Genomic DNA, 22,341 nt, shown 5'->3' on the forward strand with positions numbered 1-22,341 from the left:
CTCTGAGTTGACTCTCTGTGATTTGGTTCTCCGAGAGATACCTAGAGTAATTTCTCCTTTTCCTCTCTCAGGTGTTTTCCTTGAGACACTGAGTACTCTCGTTGTGAAGACCCAGCTCTGGCCTTCTGGATTACCACTCCTTGTGATGCCGTGGAAATTACCCACTGGTTGCCCGAGCCCAACAGTCATCTCCAACCAGATCACCAACAGTTATCGGAGTTTTCTCCAGCTTCCAGTCCGACCGCTCCTTTTTCCTTCCTCCACGCTCAGAACTTACCTGTCCGCCCTTCACCACAACCAAGTGGACCAAGACCCGAACTGGCAGTTACTCTCTCCCAGACTGAACCTACCATCTCACAAATGAGTCGACGACTCCGTGAGCCTGTTCCCGGATTTATTCTCTCTCAACTATCTTATCATTTTGTGCATATAAAATTATTTAACTGATTACTATTCTCCTGTGCTTGTTCTGCATGTGGGCTAAGCTCTTAAAACCCATTATGACAAGAATAGCCCTTTCTGTTAAGATCACTCTCCCACATCCGATTCACTCCTTCCCTGTGTTAATAAAAAGACAAGCGCTGCAGCAGAGTGTGGGAACGCACGATGAGCGGCTTGAAGAAGCAGTTTTCTGTGTCTTCCCCCTTTTGCAAAAGCTTGGTTGAAAACTAATAAACGTTGTTTGTGGTTTTCTTTTATGTAGGTCGAGAAAATACCTATCAGAAATTTACTTCTGCATTTGTGTTTCTGTGTTAATATTAATATTTGATTAAATAAGTGAGTCAATCAATCAAATTTTATTTGTATTTCAGCAGCAAGGCATTTCAAAGCGCTTTACATCATTACAAACACAGAAACACAATGCAATATAGAATCAATAATCAAAACACAGCATTAAGTCAGGTTAAATTTGTAATTGATTACGTTTCAAATACAATCCTAAACAGGTGGGTTTTCAGTTGAGATTTAAAAGAAGTCAGTGTTTCAGCTGTTTTACAGTTTTCTGGAAGTTTGTTCCAAATTTGTGGTGCATAGATGCTGAAAGCTTCTCCTCGTTTGGTTCTGGTTCTGGGGATGCAGAGCAGACCAGAACCGGAAGACCTGAGAGAATCTGTTTCATTTGGAAAAATTAAGTTGATAAAAATGCATTTAAATGTTTGTGGGTCAAAGGTCATGTCAACATGATAGTTTCTGTGTCTTGATTGAAAAGTGAGTTCATTATGGGTCATTTTTGTCCCCGTTATTCATCAGCAGTAATTGGGTGATTCTCTGAATTCGGTACATTTTGGCATCTCAGATTATTTAAAAATATACCACAATAAATTGTGTTTTTGATCACTGCATCTATTGAAGGACTCTTTAAACCTCCAGGAAAATATGTCTCCCCACCTTATTCATGAAATCCCAAACAGTATTAAGAATTTCTTTGTTACTTAGGTTGCTTTAAATTCAACCCCATAACGGGACAATTTCATTCCTCTATGAGTAAAACTCTAACATGATTAAACTAATTCTTCCAGTTCCTTTTAGATGACCTGTCCCTTGATATTAATGTATATCTTATTTGATTTTGAATCATAATAATTAGACTGATAAGTAAAATATGGCAACATGATGTAAAAGGTCTTTTCATAAATCATAAAAATATACTTTAAAATAAACATTAAATCAGGCTTTTTATGTTTCTGAATCATTCTTTAAACTTTGCAAACAGTCCAACAAATATTAGTCTAATATTTGCTGTTATTATGAAAAAATCATAACAATGTATCAAGTAACGGTTGAACCCATTGTAACAGTTGACCAGACTGTAACGGGGTTGAAGATTTTTACTAAAAGTTGCCATAAGTCCACTTGAGCTAGGTTATGGAGCAACATATGATATGATGAAAACAAGAATTAATATGTTTTAAAGACCATTCTTTACTTTTTCCCAAACAACAATAATTATCATTTACATGCCTAAAGGTGTTGAAAGGTTGAGCTTGACAATGACAATGTTTGGATAAAAATAATAAAATATAGGTAAGAAACTATATTAACATTTAAATCTCTTTACAGTGTGAGCGGGAAAAAACTTAAGTGATGTCACTTCCAGGGTGCTGAGGAAATTGGACTGAACCATTATTTATAAAAAGGAGGGATTGGTCTGCTGTTACAGGGTTAAACAAAACTGGAGGGACATGATTAAAAAGTGATATTTTATAAATAATTCATATATTTTTCTCATATTTTTTAAATTTAGATTAAAGTATACCTTAAATGTTTAAAATGGTACAAATAAGTTGCAGTTACTGGTTAGTTTCATTTGTTTTATATTCAGTGAAAAATTAACATTGGTCAGTGGGGACATGCTCATTTGGCTGACCTCTACGCTTCAACAAACCATCAAATCTTTCAAAACATAATTATTAAAATATATTTGTATGTTATATTACCAAGACACATGGATATTTACAATACTTGATTTTTGTCAAACAATGTGGGTTGAATTATATGAAAATATTTGAGATAAACCTGTGAGACACAAAATGCACCGAATTCAGAGAATGACCCAGTTGCTTATTTATGGTGTCAGTTAGAGATCATCTGGTTCTGAAAGATATCCACATGAGATATTTATTTATCTTAACTGTGGAAATGGTTAATAATCCACTATGTTGGATGATGTTTGAACCACAGAGATGAAACTTTAATCATAAAATTAATTCATAAAAGCCTTTTTCTTTCAGCATTACTCTGTCTGGAAAATAAATTACATTTAGATTTAGAGAACAATCCAAATATCAATCTAGAAATTAAACTCACTTCTGCCTTTTGTGCTTGTGTGTTAAATTAATATTGGATGGTCATAATAACAGATATAAACTGAACAGTTACAGCAGTTAGAAACAGCTCACCTCTCTGATGGTGGAGATCCAGGAGATTTAAAGTCAGGGGGATCATCCTTTGACCTGTCACTCTTAAAGGACACACAGCTGGGTTCTGGTTCTGGTTCTGGTTTGAGTCTCTGATGGATCCTGACAGAAACATGATGATTAAAACTTAATCAGCAAAGAGGAGCAGCAGCAGCTTCATCACCACGTCTGTTCTGGCCTGATATAGTGAACGCTGTGTGAAAAGGGCTGTGGACAGTTAGAGATGGTGACCTCACCTCTGACCTTTGCTCTGGCTCTCATCTTCCCCACACAGAGTGGTTTTAGAGGGAGGGACTCCCTCCTCTCTGTCCTCACACTGATCCATGCTGCTGAATTCACATCAGCTCACACACACTTTCTACCTTCACCTGCAGAGGAAACACACATCATTCATCTGCACATCAACTCTGATCATCCTTTACATCATTAGAGCTGGAAAAAGATCAGCTGCTCCTCCTCTGATTGGCTCTTCTTCTCTGCTTCATATCCAGTGATGGTATAGTTACTTTGAAAAAGTAACTTTAATTGGATTACCGATTACTCCTTGAAAAAGTAACTTAGTTAGATTACTGATTACTTGATTTGGATAGTGTTAGAGATTTTTTGGTATTATCATTTTATTCTTACTTTAGTTCACATTAAGTCTATAGATCTTTGTGATTTTCTGTTTAAAGTGTTCTCTTCTTTAAATGACCTGGAGGTCACTACTGTCTGTTCAACTTTACGAGAAATAGATAACACTAAGTTTCTCAGACCTTAAATCCTTTTGCAAGAACACCTCCTAATTTAGTAACCACCTGTGAGCAGTCATATTTTGTTTTCTTGACAGTATTGACCAAGATTTGAACCGGGCTCAGACCTTTGATCAGATATCACATCTGGAACTGGGTTGTTAGATGTTTGGGTTAGAAGCTTTACGACCTCTGTTGTTTTTCCTGACTGCCCCCTTGCCTGTTCTTCTTTGACAATAAAAACAGGAGTTTTTGTGAGGGCAGATCAGAACGCTCTGTAGAACTGCTCGGAGGAGAAGTTTGATAGAGCCTTCCCTTTTGCAAAAGCTCCACGTAAAATTCATATACGTTGTCTGTGGTTCTTTCTTTTATTTAGGTTCGAAAGGAAAATACCTATCAGAAAGTAACTAAGTTAAATTAAAAGTAACTTTTAAGTTACTTTCAGCAGTTGTCAACAACAACGCTTCGCCACCTGTGAAAATTACATTGATCTTTACCAATACTTAATTGCAAGTTATTTTATAATGGTAACATCAACAATGTGTCTCCCCATATAAGCTTGAACTGAAGGGGACATTTTTTAATGGTTACAACAGTACAAAAAAAACTTTAGTAATTTGTGCTTATTATTGTGTGTTCCATGTTTTCTGGTAAACTATAAATAGAGCCCTCCACCCCACCAGCCTCCAGGTTCTGCGTTACGGCCCTGAGTTTGGTGTCAGAGCACAGAGCTCCTCCTGCGGCTCCACAACTCAGATGGCTCCTGCACAGATTTGTGACACTTATCTTATTATTAATAATTATAATGCCGTTTAGTTTCGCAACTTTACGGACACGTTCATTCATGGTTGTTTTCACGTTTATTGCGCTGTTCAGATTAGTCTCGATGTTTGCAGTTTGTTGTAGCGCAACGCGAAGCTCGATGTCATATTAACTTGACATTAACAAAGACACAGCGGGACGGATCATCCGGGAAATGATGGACAGGGAGAGCCTGACTAAAACTAACTGCATGTCAGACAAATTCTGGCGTTTATGTCTGTTTATTTCCTAGCCCAAAAACCGCGGCGTGCGACTCGTTAAATTTGCAAGCCCAAAGCCGCTTATAATAATCAGACTTGGCTACAGAAACTCAAATTAGTTTCTGTTTTTCCAGCAACAAAATGCGCCTCTCCCTCCATTGTTTACATTTCTGTCGCTGCTGCTGATGTCGCACAGAAACGTCGGTAACGTACGGAGCCCTCTAGGGGACATGGGGAATTTTTTTTCTTTTGCGTTACCTCGCAAAACTTTTGCGTTACCTCGCAATACTTTTGCGTTCCCTCGCAAAACTTTTGCGTTCCCTCGCAAAACCTTTTGCGTTACCTCGCAAAACTTTTGCGTTCCCTCGCAAAACTTTTGCGTTACCTCGCAATACTGTACTGGTCAGTTATGCAGCATAATTGAATACTGAAAGCCTTTCCTACGGTGGGCGCCGTACTTTCTGCTTTAATATAAGGTTATGTGAGGTATTTCCATGAATTTTAGTATCTTTTTGTGAAATATCTGAAGTTTTATATCTTTCTTTAGGATAGAAAGGCACCACAAACCTACGATATAAAGAGAAACCTTCCGTAAGTAGGAAAGAAATAAAAATACATTATAATTTGGACTATTTCTGAGTAATTATCGCGGTTAATAAATCATCTGACAGTTTTGATTGTGTCTCTGTTGTGTTCGTAGTCTGAATGGTTTAAAGAGCTGCTTTCAGTGCCGCTCCATCTTCGCCTTAACAGATATAAACATTCAATAAAAAATAAATCGATTTTCAATCAGTGTTTTGCACCAAACAGTTTTTACTGTTAACAAGTTTTTATTATTAAACACACGACAAACTAATGATGGTAAAGGGCCGCACTGGGTTAACTTGGGGAATCTCATCTGACCGTGTATCAATCAGCTCCAAACCATTTCTTTGTTCTGTCACAATTATCGATTTATTCCATTTTGATGATCAGGTTCCAAACTTTGCAAGGACTGACCGCCCTGCTCACCGCTTCCTAATACACACAAAGCCAGTATCCTTCCCATTCATACCTGGTGACGTCACTCCCACGTCGACACACCTAAGTGTCAAAGCCGCTGCTCCTGTCATATCAATAATTACTTATTTCATTCATATGGCTCTTACAGAGCCTCAGTGAAAACTTGTTTATTATTATTAACTGTTTGGTGCAAAACACTGATTGAAAATCGATTTATTTTTTACTGTATGTTTATGTCTGTTAAGGTTAAGATGGAGCGGCACTGAAAGCAGCTCTTTAAACCATTCAGACTATGAACACAACAGAGACACAATCAAAACTGTCAGATGATTTATTTACCCGCGATAATTACTCAGAAATAGTCCAAATTATAATGTATTTTTATTTCTTTCCTACTTACGGAAGGTTTCTGTTTATATCGTAGGTTTGTGGTGCCTTTCTATCCTAAAGAAAGATATAAAACTTCAGATATTTCACAAAAAGATACTAAAATTCATGGAAATACCTCACATAACCTTATATTAAAGCAGAAAGTACGGCGCCCACCGTAGGAAAGGCTTTCAGTATTCAATTATGCTGCATAACTGACCAGTACAGTATTGCGAGGTAACGCAAAAGTTTTGCGAGGTAACGCAAAAGTTTTGCGAGGTAACGCAAAAGTATTGCGAGGGAACGCAAAAGTTTTGCGAGGTAACGCAAAAGTTTTGCGAGGTAACGCAAAAGAAAAAAAATTCCCCATGTCCCCTAGAGGGCTCCGTAGTAACGCCCCAAGACGCGTAGAGGAAATAAAATAAAATTACAAAAGATAATAATAACACACAGTAACGCAAAGTGATTTCGATAAGTAACTGTACTCTGAATACTGGATTTGAAGTAGCAACGCGTTAGATTACTCGCTACTGAAAAAAGTGGTCCGTGTTACTTAGTGTAACGCATCAGTAACACGTTACACTAAGTAACGCTAAAGAAACAAACTAAACTCTGGTTATGTCAAAAACAGAACTGTACCCATTTTTGATGTTTCATGTTTCACTGTTTGTTTGTAGATGTCGTCAACATCAAGCTGTGCTATTTTAAATGATCATCATTTTAACTTTAGAGGTACTTTTTAAAAGCCCATCTAGGGACAAGTGCTGCGAATTAGCTGTTGCTATAGCGCTATGACGCAAACATGGGACTGCTGTTTTGTTCAGTTTGTTTATGTCGATGTGTGTCTGTCCCTATCAAATAAACTCAAATAAATGTGACGGATGTTGCACAACTGATGACGTCACAGTCCACTTGGCTTGCAGTTTTTTCCTTCAGAGCAACAGAACCAGGAAGTAGAAGCTCTGAGGTGAAATCAGAGGCAGGTTGATAAAATCTTCATGAGGAAGGAGAGAAGTTCTGATAAAAATGAGGGTGTACTTACTTTTGATCATGACTGTAGTGATGATTGATAGTGACAAAAAATGAAGAACAGTATTTTAGTTTATTCATCATGTCATAGAGAAAAAATGTGAAAATGCATTTTTCAAACAAATATTTTCACCATGTCATCCATACGTTCATTCTAAACTAAATATTTAATTCACAAGCTAAATATTTACTTTGAAAACTAAATTTTGGAAATAAAAACTGAGCTAAATATTTAGCTTCAAAATGAAAATGTATTTTCCAAACTAAACATTTAATTTTCAAATCCAATATTTATTTTCTAAACTTCATATTTAATGATCTATTTTCATGTCTAGTTGTTCAGTCAGACGCTCCATCATGTTGTCATGTTCCAGTTTTTCTCCACTCAGCAACAGTTGGTGAACAGGATTTAATCCAGTTTAGTGTAATTGTCTTTCTTGCTACTAGTAGCAGAAGGTGCAACAATATGTAACATTGATCTTTAGTGAGTAAATCCTTGGTGTTTATGTCCAGCAGAAATAGAAGAGGCTCCATGGGGAGATCTGTCCTTAGAATGTCCTCAATCTCCTGTTTCATTTCCTCCCAGAAGGTCTTTATTTGTGGTCAGTCCCAGAAGACGTGTGTGATGACCGACCATTCCACAAATTCCTCCAACATCTATCTGTGGTTGGAATCCTGGAAATTAAACTTTTTAATGGAGCTTTACTAAATCTGGTTTTTACTTTCCAGTCAAACTCTTTCCAGATTTGGTTTCCAATCCATTTATGGCACAAAAATGCACAGAAGAAAACTCCACTCCGTGTTTTATCAATCTCCAGTTCAGTCCAGTAAATTGATGCTCTCAGTTTTCCCATCAATCCACCAATGGAGACACTAAACTGCTGATGGCGTCTCTTCCAGAAGCCAATGTGATCATGTTGATCCAGGTAGATTCCACATCCAGAGGTTCTGCTGCTGCCTGGACCGTCCTAGCTTCCAACCGGCTTCCATCATCACACACCTCTGACAAACACCTCCAACCTTTCAGCACTTCCTCTACCAACCAACACCACCAGGTGGTGCTGCTGCACACATTTACAATGAGACCAAGAAGAAGAAGCAGCATCCTGAATCCAGCAGCTGCAGTAATGGCTTGTGAAAGTGTCCAAGGAGCATCTGGAACCAGAACCAGCAGATCCAACAGTCCAGAGAGTCTTTGTTTGCATCTTTCCTCTCAGGTTTCCAAGCTGCTCTGAGAGGGAAATGACATCATCACTCTAGTGATGATGTCACGCTCTGATGTCACTGATCAGGAGCTGCTGGACTTGTACATTTCCAGCATGAAGGACAGAGAAGATCTCAGCTCTGATGAGGAGCTGGCCTGCCTTCAAACTGATTCAGGGTGAAAGAAATATTTCCAGATGAAGTCAGACTAAAATGTTGGATTGTCCTGCTGTTGCAATCAGAGGCCAAGAAGAAGCTTCAAGTTCTTCTCCTGTTCAGCTCTACGTTCCTGTCAGAGACTTCAGCTCCTCATGAGGAGAACAACTAAAGCCTGGAACAGACTGACACTAACATCCTGACATCTCATCCCTGAACAAAGCTTTGCAGCATCAAGGTGACTCTTAGCGCCATATATGGACAGATTTCCTCTAAAGGGGGCGGAGCCTGGATTGGAGGAACCAGCAGCAGCTTCCAGGAACAAACCTTGGGAACCTCTGGAGGAGAACATGGAGATGAGATTCCTGCTTTAATCAGTGGATTCATTGATAGAAAACATGACGACTGAAATATCTGAGAGCTGCAGCTCCATTTTCTACAGATCTGCTGGAACATCAGATAGAAATGAAGAATTTCATCATTTCACATCAAATCTGTTCATCTTCCACAGATACAACTGAATTATTGACCTGAACTGGTTCTAAAGGTCTGGATGGTAAAAACATCCATTGTTTTTATGTCTCATTAGTTTCCAGAAAGAGTTGAAATGTTTCAGAAGCTTTTATCCAGCAGCTCAGTAAAGATCTCTCCTCTTTCCAACCTGATTTAGTCCATGAAGCAGAACATCTCTGCTGCTGCAGCAACAGGAGGAAACTTCTCCAGCTCTCAACTTCTACACTCTGACTGCTTGGAAACAGATCAGGGAGGAACAGCCTTTTCTCCAGGCTGCCTCCTCCTGACTCTAGCGCCACCTACTGGCTGTTCACCAGAGGTGGAGAAAGAACTCAAACAATGTACTGAAGTAAAAGTACAAATAAACAGACAAAAATGTTCTCTAGTAAAAGAACCAGATTAACATTTTTACTTGAGTAAAAGTAAGAAAGCATGAAAAACATGTTTAATATCTGCTGAAGTTGTTTTAAAACCTGACAAACGAGCCTCATGGGAACAAATATTCTAATTTATTGAATATGACTGTAAATGTAAATATGAGATGGAGATTATTCACATTAATTCAGTAACCAGGATGTGGAGGAGTTTAACGTTACTGGGACATTCATGGCAGGAGACGCTGCGCTCCATGCGCCCCGACCGCAGTAATCAATGTTACTGCCAGTTCAGCTGCTTACAACTATTTAATTGTTTTATTTATTGCAGTCGATTTAAACTAGAAGCTTGGTAAGATTACATAAAACTTCTCTAACCTAAATTAGTTTAACACCCAAAACTCAGACAGCGTTTAGCAGCTTAACTTTCCTTGATATGTTTTTCAGATTTGATGGTGAATTTTTGAAAGCTAGCAGTTCATGATATCAGGGAGGCAAAGGCGGCACCAGAATCATTGATTACTTTCAAACTAACCAACAAATCAAAAAGTGAAAAATGTCCTTAAGTTCAGTAACAAAGTTCTTGTCCCAACAACCAGGATCAGGTGAAGGACCTCTGCAGTCCCATGATGCTTCCTCTCCCTCTTCTAAACCATCTGATGGGCTGATATCATCCCTCTACTTTATCAATAAAATGTTTTTCTTTCTCTTATTACGATTCCATTATTTATCCTAAATGTGACGTCAGAGCTGTGGATCTGGAATCTGATTGGTCGGATGGATATTTCCCTGGTTTTCCAACATGAAGGGTCTCTGCCTTTTTCCAAGACGTTGGGAATTTTTCCCAAACTTTATTGAACAATCCCAAAAGCTTTCCCAACTACTGAAAACCTAAACACATTAGTCTTTTCTTGGATCTGTCTAAAAGGTCTTATTATTGTTTTTTAATTTCTACCACAGTCAACAGAGCACAATTCTACTTTTTCACCATCATTCACTGCAATTCTTCATTTCCTCTGGAAAACAAGGGATTTCCATTCTCTCCTGATTCCTTTCATTCTTTCGATCATTTTCCAGATGTCGCCCCCTGGTGGAGATCAAACTACTAAATGGATGAAACTGTTAAAATTCTCACTTTCTTTCTTTGCCTCATGAATAGTTTTCTTCACTTTTTATGTAATTTATATTTTTTTAAATCCTGAAAGTTGTGAGTTTTGTTTAAAATCTAAAGTTCTTTATTTTTCTCTCCCATAACTTTTAAACATCCATCTGACCAACATGGAGTTACTTTTCTTCTCATCTTTGCTTCTTGGGGCTGATTGGTCTGGAACTAAACATTCAGCTTCAAACTAAATGTTTCCCAGCAGACTGACTAAAGACATTTCTCCCTCTTCCTCCTCTATCAGACCTTCTCTGCTCCTGCAGCAGGTTCCTCCATACCTGAGAGCTTCCAGTCTCCAGTGTGGATCCTTCAGTCCAGCCGACAGCAGCTTCAGTCCTGAGTCTCCTGGATGATTGTAGCTCAGGTCCAACTCTTTCAGATGGGAGGGGTTGGAGGTCAGAGCTGAGGCCAGAGAAGCACAGCCTTCCTCTGAGACCAAACAGCCTGATAAGCTGCAGACACACAATTCATCACATGATGAGAATATGAGAACATTGAGGTAGAACCCAAGGTCTGAACTGATGGATGGATGGATGGATGGATGGATGGATTTGTAACATGTGGAATAAATAAGAAAGCCAAGCAACTGCTGGGATCTGTAATAATGTTTCTTTTTGCTCCTAAGATGCAGCAATTTGTCAAGTGCCCAGAGTTACCTGAGAGTTTCGAGGTTGCAGTTTGGACTCTTCAGTCCAGCAGAGAGAAGCTTCACTCCTGAATCCTGCAGGTTGTTGTTACTCAGGTCCAGTTCTCTGAGACTGGAGGACTGGGAGCTGAGAACTGAGGACAGAACTTCACAGTTTCTCTCTGAGAGGTTACAGCCACTCAGTCTGAGGAGACATGGAGAAAAATCTCTTAAAAAGTTCATCAAGGACTTCAGGTTTGAACATCACCATGATGGCCTCGCTGTCAACCTAAGAAATTGAAAACCTAACTTCACTAAAATGACGAAAACCTCCATAAAGGTGAAAATGAACTGGGGTGAGTAAAATTCTTCAAAACCGATGCTTTGTAGCGCCAAATAGACGTTTAAAGCCGAGAAAATATTGCTAGTATTTCTTCTAATGCTAACTGCTGTTCATCTCGAGCCTCTAATTGAAGAAGTTCTGCTGCAACTTTTGACTGAAACTCAGGAACCAACAGTGGAAATATTTCTGAATGGGAGGCGCTGCTGCAGGAAGTAAGAGGAAAATAATGCGCATTTGGGGGAAATCAAAGAAATTCAAAATATGAACGGCAGACTAGACGATGGTCGGATTGAAAAAGATGAGGAGAAGATTTTAACCCTCCTGTTATTTTTGTTTCTGAGGAACAATAATGTTCGTGGGTCCATTAGACCCAGGGAGTGTCACATTTATGCAATAATATTAATCATGCAATAGTGTCAGAAACCAAAAAATTCCTCCAAAACATTTTTGCATCTGATTATTAACTCCAATACTAACCAATTCAATCAATATTTGGGCAATGACGTTTCTTTATTTCTCAGAAATTAAGGATTAATGACGACAACCTACTGATTTACTCATTTGGACATAAAACAAATGTGTAAAATGAATACATTTTCAATTGATATATACACTTATTAATACAAATAGAAAAAGTTTAATGCAAAATAAAAATATACTTCCAACTATTTTAAACTATTTAAAAACTTTAAAACGCGTCAATTTGACCCGCAACACCGCAGAGGACGCTGTCACTGAAATAATAAAGCTGGAGGATAAACTAATGGACCCAGAGAGCCGAACACGAAGAGAGAACAAACGGATTTATGGCGGCAGAAAGAGACTCGGGTGACTTTGTGGAGAAGTTGCTCCATGACATCAGGCTTGGCGCTGAGCTCCACATAAACACATTAAACGGGCGGACCCCTCTCTAGGCCCTCCACCGCGATCTGTTGTTGCGAAATTCCTCAGTTTTAAAACCAAAGAACTTCTCCTTCACAAGCCATGGCAGAAAAAAGTTTTACCTGGAACAGCAAGCAAGTAAGTTTGGATCATGACTCTGATCTTGAAAAAATAAAAATAAAACGCAGACGTGCTCAAGTTTCTGAAGGAGCAGCAGATCCTTTTCAGAGCCTCTTTCCAGCCCGACTGAGGGTGAAACATGCAGATGAAATGAAGATTTACAACACGGTGGTGGAGGAAATGTCCAGCAGAGGCCAGGCTGTGCGGGTCGTTACGTCACCAGAACCGGTCCTGGAACAAGTGAAGCTGCTGTGCTGGAGCAGGAAACGCAGAGGACGGGAGAGGGGAGGGGTCTTCTGATAAATACTGTTCCCACTGCGAAATTCTTTTCCCACTGTGAAATTCTTTTCCCACTGTGAAATTCTTTTCCACTGTTTCGGGAGGCGCATTGCAGCCAGAGAGGCGGATCTGACCATTTTCACAACTCATATAATCATGTCAAAGTTTTAACATTCAGTTTAATCGGCAGCTGTTGTTTAAAAAATTGTAAAATAAATAAATAAAGTAGGTCTTCCGACGCTTTTTTGTGTTATTTTAAACTCCAACAGAATCGGTCTTTTTCCAACTTTTGTCACTTAAGCCTGACAAATAAAAGTCAGTCACCAAACACAGTTTTCCAACATTTAGTGTGTAGTTATAATTTTTTATTGCTGATATAAGAGGATGGAAGCTGCTGACAGCAGGGTACAAAAATTAAGACTTCCTGAAAGATGAGAGTGTAGACTTTCTGGTAAATCCTGTTCTAATGTAAAATATGACAGATTACTGGATTAAGGAAATTTCTAGTTTACTACATGCTATCACACATAACAATTTTTGAGAATTTGGGAAACAGTTGCTCTTTATTCCCCAAAGTTATGGGAGAGGAGAGAATGGATATTTCAGCTGCCTGAAATAATCTGTTCGCCCTGAACCAGCAGAACCTCTGATGGTCCACATCAGCTCAGTTTGGTTGAGATCCAGCAGATCTCACCAACCACATCATGAAGCTTTCCTTCCCTGCTGAACTGCTCTCACAATGCACACAGGAACCAAGTCCTGATGGACCAGACTGGCTTTACCAGGTATTTCCCAGTGGAAATGTTTTCCACTGTTAGTCTGACATGGAGCCAGGAAGCAACAGAACATCATCATCAACATCCCAGAGATGAAGATATGAAGGTGTTTTCATGAGAACAGATCAGCTGATTTCTGTAGATAATGGATCAAACCACTGTAAATATAACTGGAAACATCTGAATCTTCTTCCACAGTTACAGCAGTTAGAAACAGCTCACCTCTCTGATGGTGGAGATCCAGGAGATTTAAAGTTAATGAATTTATCCTTTGACCTGTCACTCTTAAATGACACACAGCTGGGTTCTGGTTCTGGTTTGAGTCTCTGATGGATCCTGACAGAAACATGATGATTAAAACTTAATCAGCAAAGAGGAGCAGCAGCAGCTTCATCACCACGTCTGTTCTGGCCTGATATAGTGAACGCTGTGTGAAAAGGGCTGTGGACAGTTAGAGATGGTGACCTCACCTCTGACCTTTGCTCTGGCTCTCATCTTCCCCACACAGAGTGGTTTTAGAGGGAGGGACTCCCTCCTCTCTGTCCTCACACTGATCCATGCTGCTGAATTCACATCAGCTCACACACACTTTCTACCTTCACCTGCAGAGGAAACACACATCATTCATCTGCACATCAACTCTGATCATCCTTTACATCATTAGAGCTGGAAAAAGATCAGCTGCTCCTCCTCTGATTGGCTCTTCTTCTCTGCTTCATATCAGTGTCAGGTGAATGCAGTCAGACAGCAGAGAGGCAGAGGAAGCTGCCATCAGCTGCTGCACTTCTACTATCAGTCCACTAGATGGTGACATGGAGCAACATTTATATTCACTGATTCAACCTGAACAACAGGAAGTATTTTAGTTAGTTAATTAGTAATCTCTACAACAAGTGTGACCTGAACAAGTGGATTATCTGCTCCATCAAAGTTCAACTATTTAATAATCTGACTGAATCAAAGACATTTTAAGAATAATATCTCAATTTGAAACAAAGCAGAAACGAAACTATTTTCTTTTACATTAATGTTGGGTTCTGCAGGGAGTGGTTTCCTTCTCCTTCACAGGGTGGCAGGCTGATGGGATCCAGCTGTTGCTCATCACCACCAATCTGCAAGGTTCTTAAAGGGGAGCGGCTTCCCAGCATCAGATGCCAGATGGTTCCGCTTCTACAGTGGTACTTTCTAGCTGTCAGTGTTGCATTCCCAGTGTCCTCCTTGTTCTGACTCCTTTTCATCTGCTCCTTCCTCTGCAGTGAACCCGAGCTGAATACTCTCTGAACCGGACCCACCTGAAAAATCGGATCCTAGCTGCTCTGTTTGGCCTTGCACCTGGGTGCGTCACGCCCGCCACTCAGCTGCTGCCTGTCCGCCCTCAATCGCCTGCTGGAACTTCCCCCATCTGGAAAACCACCACACCTACTGTTGGACCCCCATGTACTCTCCTCTGCTTACCTACCCGCAGACCGTAAGTCACCATCAGGTTACTCCGTCATTCCCTTCATTACTTCCCGCTTTAACCGCTCGCCCTTTGCAGTTTCTCCGCTGGCCCAGTTCCTCCCTGCTGTCGCAGATCGACGCCCCTCCACACACTCTCCAGCACATTCAGTTGCTAAATAAATCTGTTAAAACTGTTTGGGTGTCCGTAGTTGTTGCTTGCCTTAAGAGTCCTAGAAACCTCGCATTATGACAATTAATGGTTGAGACTGGAGTTTGATTCCTGGAAATAAAATGATGAATGATTTTCTTTAGAGAATAAAATAAAGAAACATCAAGCTGTTCATCATGTTTTTCTTCCAATTCATCACTAATTTAATAATCCTGTAGATTAGCTTTCAAACAGCAGAGATGAAACTTTGAGCTGAATTTAAAAGGGAACATTTTATCTAAATGTCATAGAACTGAAACAAGTAGGTTTCTGTATATAAACTTCAAGTAGAAAACAAAACAGACTTACAGTTTGTTCAAACTGTCCAAAGAGTTGAAGACGAACATTTGAACAACAGACTGAAACCCAACAGAACCGCAGGAGAACCAGACTAATGCCACACCTGTACAGAGACACAACAGAACTGGACTTTTACCTGACATAAATCACATGAGTTCAAAGTCAAAGTGTTATAAATGTTGCATAAGTGATTATATGACAGCTCACCTGGTTTGTAGTTTCTTCTTTCAGAGCAGCAGAACCAGGAAGTAGAAGGTCTGCAGTGAAATCAGAGGCAGGTTGATAAATCTTCATGAGACAGGAGAGAAGTTCTGATGAAAATGTTTCATGATGGAGTCATGAGGAGAAATGAGCCCAGAGAAAAGAACAGCTGGTTGCTTCCTGCTGCTGTAACTGGTCAGAATATAATTACAAGCAGAAAATAATCAGAAACATTAAACTAAACTATAATTCTTAACATCACCACAGTACTGCAGCTAAAACCACACATTGTTCTAATGCAGATTATTCCTAAAGCTCCTATATAATCATTGATCATTATGTTAGTGTGGTGAGCAGAGTGAGGACAGTCTCTGTTTAAAACCAGGATCAGCTGAGGAGGTTCTGCTGATCCAGGTTGAAACCCTGATTTCATTTCAATCATCAACCTGAATTTAAAGTCAGAGTCAGATCAAGCAGCAGAGAGGTGGCAGCTTGTTCCAGACTCATTATTTACACATGCAGCTGTTTTCCAGCTGTTCTCCACAGCTGGAGGGAGGGGGGATGTTTGGGAGGAGAGAACCTGAACATTCAACCTCCAGGTTTCACAGCTGGATTCTGACCTCAGCAGCTGGAACAATGACACAGATGAAACCAGTGACTCCTGAAAAATGGGATGTTTGGATCTGAGCAGGTCTGCAGATTCCACTGACTGGGATTTATTCAGAAAATGTCTCAGAGCTGAGAAGAGCTGAGCTTCTTTAGACTGAATGCTGGGAAATCTGCCCTCCTCCCATTCAGTGATGTTCAGGTTCTGAACTTTAAAAACTAAAATCAGTTGGAAACATCAGGAATTTTGTCCACTAATAGTGATAATAATAAAACCAAACACTTCTGCTGTTAATTTAGTAAAGTCGCCATCTTGTATTTTAAAAAATTGTTTCTCTTTTTAACAAATCAAACTGATTAGACTTATTATTTTGAAGCAACAACCATTAGTTTAATTTATTGATTATGTTATTAGCAAACTAATATAAACTTAAACTAATGTATGGAGGAACAAACATGCCTCAGTCAAGATAATCACCATTTATATCATAATTATCACCATAACATAAGCTAACAAAGCTAACATCTTGTATTCCACATATATAAAGATTGTAATTTTTAGATTAAAAATATATAGAAAATTATATATTTATGTCCAGTTTTATTTTCTATAACAGAGTTTTAGGGCCACACTAAGGACAAATATACAAATAAAATTACAAAGTAAGTGTGTCTGTTTGGTGGGAATATTATTCTAAATTAACATCTGCTGATCATGTTACATTAAATGCTTGTGAATCTCACCAACAGAACCTGTTTGGGTTAAACACACAAGGTAGGAAGTTGTTTTCCTGCAGCTGCTTGGGAACCAGACTGTCTCTCCATGTTTTGGATCCTTATCCTTGATATGAAACCTGCATGTTGACTCTGCCTGTTAGAGCTTTTCACTCTGAACTGCTTCATTATTGATTGTCTTACAAGCTCTCTGTATTGTGCACAATATACAGATAAACCTGATTGAGTGATTTCATCTAACAGAGCTTGGAAATTAATTTCTTCCACAACAACTTGGTGCCAACCTGGACACTCGGCTCCAGCCTCAAACCTGGATTAGGATTAAAGAGAGACGAGGGCTGCTGGTCGGCTCCACGGCTCCAACGCTGAGATCAACAAACACAATCCACTGATATCTGGTGAGACTCTCACTCAGGTAATAAATTAACTTAAAAACTCTAAATGACAGAATCTAAAATAGTAAAGGATCTGATAAACCTTTCTCCCTGAGGATTGAGATTGACCAGATTAATAGAGATTACAAAGGAAAATAATTTAAAAAAAAGAAAAGTAAGAGAAGAAGAGAAGACAGATCTTTGTAGAAGTGAAAGATTATTTTCTTGAAGATACCTGTAAGGGTGTCTGTCTAAGAAATTGAGAACTTACAGAGATTTTATTGGTTTTCTTGGAAAGCTGAAGAAAAAACCTTGATAGAGTTTTGATGGAACCACAGGTTCTAGGATGAGTCCTAGTTAAAGTCCTTATCAGAGAATAAGGCAGGTATTTACTAGAGTTTTGGTTTTTAAATTCAGGGAACCAAACCTTTAGAGAATCCTAAAGATGTTTATCAGAAATAAAGATCCTCTTAGAGGATTAAGAGGCAGAGCGACCACAAAGCTGATTGGTTTGATTCTGTGAAGACGTTTGCAGCCTAAAGAGGAAATCCCACCTATTCAGAAGAATTGGCCTGAGTGGTTCCAGGGTCTTTTCTCCTCCTCAGGGTGAATTGTTTCACTACATAATAATGAAATAGTCAGTAAACAGTCTGCATGGTGTGAATGAATGGATAAAAAGTGTCATTTTTCTTGCAGGTGGTTCTTTGAAGCTGATCGTTTTGAAAGGAAGAGAAAGAGAATTAGAAGCAGAGGAAGTGAACTGAGGCAAAGAAATCAGAAACAAAGAGTTTAGTTTATCTGGAGAAACACGAGGAAAGTTTGGATGAAAGAGAGAGAATGAAGAGAAAGACAGAAAAATGATAAACAAATGGAAATGCTTCTATTACTGAACATAAATCTTTAGTCAATAAATTACAGGCCTTAATATGTTTTATGTTTTTGTGTGTTTGAATAAGCAAATGATTTTATTCCTTAAAAGGATGAATAATAAGTGACTAAAACAAAATAAACCAAATCGATTTCTATTTGCTTCTATTTTCCTCTATCTGAGCCTTGCTGCGGTGCATCTGACCTCTGACCTCAACTCCTCAACCCTGTCCTCCCATGGACCAGATGATGTCCCTCTCACACCACCAGCTGATGAAAGAGATCCAGTGGATCCAGTGGATCAAGAAGATCAGGAAGATGAAGAAAACCTTCATCACCTCCAGCCACTGAAGTGTCTGTTGATCCTGATTTTTATTTTTGACACCAGAGAACTGATGAAACATTTCCATTCAGGGGACGACTGTCAGGTCTCCTGTTGGACATTTGGACTGAAACTGTGTGTGACTGAGCTTTAACAACCTCCGCTGGTCTGCTGTCCAGTATCAGCGCAGAGAAAGAAAAGATAAACATGATTCAAAGCTGTGAGAGGAGAAGACACCACTCTGAACTGGTGATGCTTGTTTCATCTGTGGACAACATGGACATTGACTGAGGGACGATCTGGACCAGCCAAAGATCCAAGACCAGAACCAGTTGGACTGACAGGGAGCCGGAGGAGAGAGACGGGGAGGATTTCACTGCAGCGACGCCGACAGCAGGAGGGAGAGAGAGAAGAGAAAGGAGACATTTAAGATAAGTTACACACACACGCACACGCACACACACACACACACACGCACACACACGCACACACACACACACCCACCCACACACACACACACACACACACACTACAACGAAGACTGCTGGCTTACTAACCCCGTTCATATTTAGAAATTCTTTAGTGAGAAAAGAATGACTTCAATAGAGTTTTTATGCTCAATAAATAGAGAAACTCTTTCAATTGTTCCTGTTAATTCTAAGTCCTGAACAGAAGGACCAACACTAATGACCCTCTAAGGGTCCATGAACCATAGATTGAGAAACTGTGAAGGGAAACTGCAATCACTTTAGTTCTGCAATGAACTAACAAAATTATGTCATTGAATTATAGCAAGTAAAACAGATAGAGAACATTCTAAACAAAAAAATGGTTTTGAAATAAATGTTTTAAAATCAATAAATAAAAAACTGAATAGTTTTAGACAAAGACAGTAAATTTAATGTTGAATAGGAATAAAGTCAAAGTTTCTCCTGGATTCTAAATGTTTTGAAAACTTCTGACACTCAGATGGTTGAGATTTATTTTGTTCTCCTTTTTGAAGATCTATGCTGTAGTTACATATTAGTATGGGAATAAACAAAACATCTTTCAGGGTTAAGAATTAGAGATCATTAATACTGCAGTGTTTAGAACATTTTGGTAAACCATATAATATTTGTTGTATTGAAATTGAATAGAAGGAAATTATTATAAAATAAAGCTGTGATACATTTGAACTAAGAGGTTAAAAAGACTTTTTGTTTTCCTGGAAATATTTGTTATAACAAAACCTAAAATTAGTGAAGCTTCAGCAGAAACTTGATCAATTTGTTGCTGTGATCCTAAATTATATTGAGATTTCTTGTTTGACTGTGAACACATAACTTAAAACAGGATCCTGTAGATTAGAGTTCAATTCAAACATTAAAATATGTTAAAAGGAGAAAAATTAGAGAATCTTGAAGCTTCAGTAAATTTGATAATTACAATTTGATAAAATAGACAAAATGAGGACTGACTGGAAATTATTGACTGTGATGAAAATTTAACTGATTCCAAATTCTGACTGTTTGTCTGTTTCATGTTGAATGTTTGTGTGTTTTGTGTTTGATAAATATTGTTTACTAAACTAAAATTAGTTAGAGTTTGATGAAGCAACTTAAGTTTCTAAAGGAAAATTGCATGAGATGATCTGAGATCTTAGTTTGTCTTCAGGATGGTAATTTTTATTTTTATACTTTGACAACCAAAATTATATTTTGCTCTGTTAATTCTAACAGTGTAAGGAGGAAGTAGGACCGCCTACAGTCGACCTTTGAACTGTCTGAGACTGACCCCTCCTAGCTCCTCCCACCTACTGGATTTGTTCCCGCCTTCAGTTTCCATAGCAACGCTCCCTTTGAGTTTCACAGAGTTTAGGAAGAAAGAAAAAACCTGCCATGCTTGATAGAATGAATGGATGTTTATATAATAACTGAGCATGAAATTATATAGTTAGTATTTACATATTAAAGATTAATAAAACAGTTTAAATGGTTTTTAAATATTTTCTTTACTTTGTAGAATAATAAGGGATTTATTTGTATAAATAACTTTTCATAATGACATATAACACATTTAAGAAAATCAATGCAACATTTTAGCAGCTTTAGATTCCATTCCTTCCTCTTTACTTAAAAAACAAAATAATCAAACTCAAAGCTTCTGAAACTCTTTAAATTCTTTCTTTGGGAATTACTTAATGGAAATAGCTAATGGCTTCTGTTATGAAATAATGCACAATATAATGTATGAACCTTTTGATGAAATGCATCATGGGATGCTTTGCTGGTTGATCCCCAATGTCACATAATATGTTACACAATGTTTTGGATTGATTAAATTAATTGAAAACTGATTTAACATTTACTTTTTTAAACTAAACTTAAAATTGGACTTTACAATAAACATAAACCTTTACTAGGCTTCCTTTAATTGGAGAGTTAACACACAAATAAATCTTGACTAAATTCAGTTGATTCAACATCAACTGAATTTAGTTGATGTTAAACTAAATTCAGTTGAATTTAGTTCTAGAAAGAGACTGCTTTCTATTCTAGAAAGCAGTCTCTTTCTAGAATAGAAAGAGACTGCTATTATTCTCTGCTGTTTCACAACCAAGCATGCATTTATGCTTTACATTGTGACAGATCATGCTAAATGTAACAGTAGGGTTTGCAATGCTCTCTCTCTCTCTCAGTGTTTCTGACAACATAAATCATCACACTGACAGCCTGTCCCTGGGTCCCCTTCTGCCCTTTGGCCCCTGCTGCTCCAGTTTTGCCTTCAGGTCCAAACTGTCCAGGGATTCCTGATGAACCTCCGGTGCCTGCCTCTCCCTGTGGATGTATCATGTATGTTATAATTTACAGTGTAGATGGGTAAAATAATGAATAGAGGTTCTGTTTGCTGAAATGATTGGATTTTCCAAAATGCTGCAAATCCTTAAAAGTATGAATACAACATTTTAGCCTAATGAGACTAAATTTACAGTTTTAGACGAGGATAAAAACATAAATCAACCTACATTCAAACTTCAAATTAGATTTGAAGACTCTGTGTGGAAGTGAGGCCCACACTGCTGAGCTCATACGACACAAACCATTGAAATTAAACATATTACTTAGCAGATGGCTGGTTTCTGATGCTTCTGATGACTCGGTTGCCAATGGCGATGCAAGAGCTGCTGCTGCTGCTAAGCTAGCTGCCCAGAGACCTCAGGCAGTAAACTGCCGCTTCTTTCACAGTTGCTGATGTTAAGATGGTTCAATCCTTTGCACGTTCTCTACCTGACAAACCTTTTGACCACTTAATATTATATTTTTGTCAAATCTCACCAACTTAAGTTAAAAATGAAAATGAAAAAACAATTGTAGATTGTTCCTGTGTTGTCTTATTGTTAAAACCTGCCCACTAGGTTTTGTCGAGCCTCACAGACAGTGAAAACCTTCCTGCCATTTCCTGCCAAAGGCCTGTTGCATCCATCAGACCAGGTGACTGGGTCGTGATGAAGGATTTTCAGAGGAAGCTCTGGAACTACAAAGTGTTCTGCAGGTTCTGAGTTTCAGGTAGAAGTTCTGAATGAAACAGAAAATATGAAGATTTTCCCACTTTAGGCTTCAAAGCATTGACCTCTGACCTTCATGGGATGGGAATGTTTTACTTTAAATCAGGACTTTCTGAAAGGCAGAGTTGATGAAAAAATCTTTTTAACGCAAATATTTAAATTTGAACAGGAAAAGAACAGAATGAGCAGCAAATGAACCAAATGCAGAAGAAAAATGTTTTTATTAAAAACACATGA

General features: G+C 38.5%; 1 long non-coding RNA gene across 1 annotated transcript; it reads right to left on the bottom strand.

Moving 5' to 3' along the window:
* Positions 1–14,062: 14,062 nt before the first annotated feature.
* LOC111609507 lies at positions 14,063–15,566 on the bottom strand. The gene is made up of 3 exons (XR_002753152.1): positions 15,462–15,566; positions 14,528–15,224; positions 14,063–14,106 (listed from the first exon to the last, which is right to left on the bottom strand). It is a non-coding gene; the product is annotated as an uncharacterized LOC111609507 (long non-coding RNA).
* Positions 15,567–22,341: the final 6,775 nt, after the last annotated feature.

The sequence above is a fragment of the Xiphophorus maculatus genome, chromosome 8 (assembly GCF_002775205.1).
Source record: "Xiphophorus maculatus strain JP 163 A chromosome 8, X_maculatus-5.0-male, whole genome shotgun sequence".
In the NCBI taxonomy this organism is placed as follows: Eukaryota; Metazoa; Chordata; class Actinopteri; order Cyprinodontiformes; family Poeciliidae; genus Xiphophorus; species Xiphophorus maculatus.